This window comes from Mus pahari, chromosome 5, assembly GCF_900095145.1.
Source record: "Mus pahari chromosome 5, PAHARI_EIJ_v1.1, whole genome shotgun sequence".
In the NCBI taxonomy this organism is placed as follows: Eukaryota; Metazoa; Chordata; class Mammalia; order Rodentia; family Muridae; genus Mus; species Mus pahari.
Window position 1 is genome coordinate 107,762,051 of NC_034594.1, and position 5,525 is coordinate 107,767,575.

Sequence of the window (5,525 nt, forward strand, 5' to 3'; positions counted from 1 at the left end):
GGGGGAAGGGGAATGGGGAGAGAGGGAAAGCAGGAATGGAGGGTGGGGGACAGAGCAGGAGCAAGAGAGAGAGGAGGGGGCAAACAGCCCCTTTTATAGTGAGTCAGGCACACCTGGATGTTGCCAGATGACTGTGGGGCGGAGCCTAGACAAAGTGCTAATAAACAGTATTAGTTATTTTCTCAGCTGCTTGGCAAAAGTACCCAGACATAAGCACTTTGCAGAACGGTTTCTTCTGGCTCACAGTCTGAGGTCCATCATAGCATGGAAGGGATGCTGGCAAGAGTTTGAGGAGGCTGGTCACTTTGCATTGCACAGTCAGGAAAGCTGGAGGTCAGCTCCCTCTCCAGCACCATGTCTGCCTGAATGCGACCATGCTTCCCGCCATGATGACAGTGGACTGAACCTTGGAACTGTAAGCCAGCCCCAGTGAAATGTTTTCCTTTATAAGAGTTGCTGTGGTCATGGTGTCTCTTCACAGCAGAAGAACACTGACTAAGGCAGATGATGTGCAGCTAACAGCCTGAGGCTGAAAGAGGGGCGAAGAGTAAGAAGACAGGACTATCAACAAACAAAGCCCTGGGAGCTTATCAATATCACAGAAAGTTAGGCCAAAGAGCCCTAGAGACCCCATTAAGACCCAACAGGCATCGGACTCTTGCAACATGATATAAACATGGGTGATTCACAACATTACCGGTCATTCAAATTAGTCAACCTGCTTCACGTCACGAAAGCTGACAAGCACAGAAAGGGAAAGGAACAACAGATTTGAAAATTCATAGCCATGCTTGAAAACAAGAAAGGGAAGCCTTGAAGTTATCAAAGAAGGAAGGCATGCTGGAGAGGTGGCTCTGTGGTTAAGAGCACTGAATGTTCTTCCAAAGGTCCTGAGTTCAATTCCCAGCAATCACATGGTGGCTCACAGCCATCTGTAATGGAATCTGATGCCCTCTTCTGGTGTGTCTGAAGACAGCTACATTGTACTTATATACATTAAATCAATCGTCAATCAATCAATCAATCAATCAATCAAAGAAGGAAGGCTGATTATTTTCCCGGATGATATAGTCACATTAAAATCAAACCTCATGCCAGGCAGTGGTGGCGCACACCTTTAATCCCAGTAATCGGGAGGCAGAGGCAGGTGGATTTCTGAGTTCAAGACCAGCCTGGTTTACAAAGTGAGTTCCAGGACAGCCAGGGCTTTACGGAGAAACCCTGTCTAAAAAAAAAAAAAAAAAAAAAAGAAAGAAAAGAAAAGAAAAGAAAAGAAAAGAAAAGGAAAGGAAAGGAAAAACAAAAAACTAAACCTTACATGGAATGGCAGGTACTCAAACCAATGGAATACAATACTAAAGTGCAGGGAAAAAAATCAATGGAAGATTCTGTGTCTGAGTAAGAATCCAAAAAAGATACCCGAAGACAGATAAGAATCCAGGAACATTACTATCCCCTGAAGGATTTGAACAAGAAGGGTGAACTCCAAAGGAGAGAATGTGGGCTACAGAATGGGACAGAGGGTCCTGTCGGGTGTGCTGTTCTGAAGATAGTCCTGGGACAGGTAGATGCTCAGCCTGTGAAGCACAGTGGTAGAACTCTTGCTTAGCATGTGCAAGTCCCAGAGATGCATCATCAATACAAAATAGATAGATAGATAGATAGATAGATAGATAGATAGATAGATAGATAGATAGATAGATAGATAGATAGATAGACAGATTATTAATGAAGGAAGAAGGTTATAGTGTCAAGCAGTAGCTGAAAGTCCCACAGGAAGTTGAGCTTCCTGCCTGATGGGCTTCAGGCTGCCCAGGGCTCTGCCTTGTAACCTTTCTTTATTTAAAACCACAAGCAGAAGCAGAGACTTCTATTGGGAAGAAGTTGTTTCGAAGTAAAGCCAAGCATCTGGTAGGAAGCTACAAAAGTCTTTTGCCCTCCAAACAAGTCAGGGGGCCGCCCGCAATTAAGGACACTTGTCTTCCAAGCCAGGAGCAATAGGAGAGGTGATGTAATTCTCTGAGGGACAGGAATCACTCTGGACAGTAATCTGATCCGCCCCAATAGGCAAGGGACTAGAAAGAGTGGCAGCTAATAGCTGCTAATTCTGGTGAGGAGAAATATATGGCATTATGTTCTCAAAGCAAGAAAAAAAAAAAGGTAGGGGGATTGTAAGTTCATTTCATCTTGCTGTTTGAAGTTGAGCATACATTTTGTGCATTTGCTCACAAGGGCTGATAAACCTCTTCATTACTTGTTTTGAGACGCTGATGTAGCTAATGCATGAGACCAGTGTAGGAGAATATAGAGTTTTGGGAGCTACTGGGATGAAACAAGACACACTCACCGTGGAACACAGCTGTCTCGTGCCTCACTGTGTGTGACTACGGTAGAATGTCATGCAACTTGGTGGAAAACGTCACCTTTCAAATGAAATATTGCCAAACAACACTGAGAGCATGAAGGCTGAGTGTGGCCTGGAAGTTGCCATGTAGACCAGGCTCGCCTTGGACCCACCAAGGCCCACTCACTTCTGCCTCCTCACTGCTGAGAGTAAAAGCACATGTCACCATACTCTAGCTGGTTTTGTCTTTAAAAAAAAAAAATTACACTTCGTTTGTTTCACACATGTAAGTATATGTGTCTGGGTGTGCATGCCACAGTGTACATGTGGAGATCAGAAGATAACGCGTGGGGATTTGTTTTTCCTTCCACAATCTGGGCTCCAGGGTTCACATTCTGATTTGTCAGGCTCAGAAGCAAGTGCCTTAACTTACTCCCCCACCTCACCAATCAGTTTTTCTCTTTTTAAAAACTACCCTTTATACCTAGGTGTGTGGTTTATGCCTATAATCCCAGCATTTGAGAATCTGAGTCAGAAAGATTGAACTTTAGGCTAGTTTGTGCTACATACATAGTGATAATTATTTGTTACATAGCAATTCCTCAATACTAAAACATTCCATCCTACAAGGAGGTTTCTTAAGTTTCAGAGAGAGGTTCTGTAATTCTCAGGGAGTAAAGTGAGCTTACAAGGTTCAGTCAGGAAGCAAACTCAAAAGTCCTAGGAAGTTCCTGAAACTTAAAAGATTCCCAAGCACTCCGCCCCCACCCAAACTCTACTCTAAGGTTATATGATTATTAAGGACAGCTCAGGAGAGGTGGTGTTGACCAGCCAAGCAGTCAGCAAGTTCTACAGAGGAACTCTGGGAATGCAGCTTTCATAAGTCATCACACATGCTCAAAAAGGTTTTCCAATGATGCAACTGCCTTTGAGTCATACATGGTCCAGTGAGTAATTTCTCACCCATCCTTCTATAAGTTACCCAGATCAATAATTTGGTTCACCTGTTTAAAGTTGGGTGGAATTTGTTTTTAGTTTGTCACTGTCTGATCTTGCGTGAGTCAGATGTCTATTCACAGTTGCCCCAGGAAAAGTCAAACAAACTGTACTCCCTCTGCAGGCAGTGGACAGAGAAGGAGAAAGGACCTTCCTCGGGAAGGAAGAGGCCAGCCTGCTGCAAGAGCTCCTTTAGCCAGGTACTTGTCAGTCACTAATTTCCTGTCTCTCTGGGCAGCACTGAGTTCCAAAAAATGTTCCAAAATACTTCTCACAAATTTCCTTTTGGATGTACTTACTGTGAACTGATTTCTCATTTACTATCACAATAACTAACCAGAAAAAGTGGCATCCAGAAATAAGGTGTAGATCTACTACCCTGCTGAGATCCAAGTTCTTGGCCAGTTCAGGGAATAACACCCAAGTTCGTTGACTTTGCTGAAAATCTGAGCTCTTGACTATCGAGTTGGTGGTGTAGCTCAGTAGTAGAGAGCTTGCCTGCTATGCATAAGGCCCTGAGTTCAATCCTTGTACTTTCCTACTCTTTTTCTTCCTTACTCTTCTATTCTTTGTGTCCCCTTTGGTGCCCGGGTGCCTTCCACACCCTCATTCTATGCAACAACCTTTGCTTCTTCTCTGGTAAAATAGAAACAACAGAAAAGACACAGCCACCCCCATTTGTTTGCTTTGCAAAAGAGTCTCATAGAGCCAGGCTGGCCTTGAAATCACTATGTAGCCAAAGTTGGCCTTTGAACTCTTGATCCTTCTGCTGGGATTACAGGTGTGTGCCACCAACCTCCCAGCCTGGATTCAGTAAATACCTTCTTTAAATTGACATCTCTACCTGCTGGCTTCTAGAACATACTGCGTCTGGAATGTTGAGCTAGCTGGCCCTGTCTCTTTAGTTCTTCTGATGTCCATCAAAGAATTCAGGAAAGACATACTGGAAAGATAGATAAGATGAAGTAAGACCCACTCAAAGGTGAGGGGACAATAGCCAGAGGAGCTATTGTCTGGGCCTACATGTTCAGGCAGGCTCCGTTCCATTTTCTAAAGTCTCTGGAACAGACAGCTTTCCTGAGGGGTGTTTTTCTGCTCCAGTGATTGACGGGCCCATTTGGATTTACTCTGGGGAGGGGACAATAGTATGTCTTTGTTCTTTACACAGAAAGCTTCCCGATAGAAATTAATCTTACTATTTCCTTGGCAGTCCTGAGAGTTCTATCTCAACCCAGAGCCAGAGATACATCTCATATCCTCTTCTTTGGACCAAAAAAAAAAAAAAATCATGTAACAAAGAAGATTAAAAGAATTAAAGAGATTAAAAACTACAAATCTTTTAAAATAGCCCTGTTTTCCCAGGAGGAAACAGCCTTTCCCTAGTGGGGCTCAGCAAAGTTGGGCCACCCCCTCCCCTTTGTCTAAGTGGCAGCCATCCCTAGACAGAGTGTTTCAAAGCCAGAGAAGCAATTGTGATGCCTTCTACGTTCTTCAAATGACTGTTCAGCAGAGACACAGTGGGTGGAGTCCCAAGCTGATGATGAGAGGGGAGTTCATTCCACAGAACATCGCAGCCTGCTAATCTGACTGGCCACCCCACAGCACAATGTCTTTATCCTCCTTCTTTCTCAGACAGTGACTTCTTGGGCTCCGTGGCTATCCTCTCTTCTCAAATTGTAATGCGAGAGCCCCATGCGAGCACCCCAACATGCCAGCCTGTACCTCATGAGCCGCACTGAACAGAGGCTGCAGTAACATAGTTTACCATCCTCCTGCCTTACCCTATTGATGGCTGGCATCGTAGACATGCACCACCAGACCTGCCTTCTCTTTGTGTGTGTGTGTGTGTGTGTGTGTGTGTGTGTGTGTGTGTGTGTGTGTGTGGTGAGGTTTCTCTTTGTGTAGCCCTGGCTGTCCTGGAGCTCACTCTGTAGACCAGGCTGGCCTCGAACTTACAGAGATCCACCTGTTTCTGCCTCCCACGTGCTGGGATTAAAGGCTTGCACCACCAATGCCCAACACTTCTCTTCATCTTTATTTTACATCTTTTGGATTTATTTTTATTGTTTTATGTGTGCTGGTATTTTATGATTGTGAACTGCCTTGTTGGGTGGGAAAAGAACCCATGGCCTCTAGAATAGCAGATGAAGCTCCTGACTATTGAGCAATCTCTGCAGGCCACTTG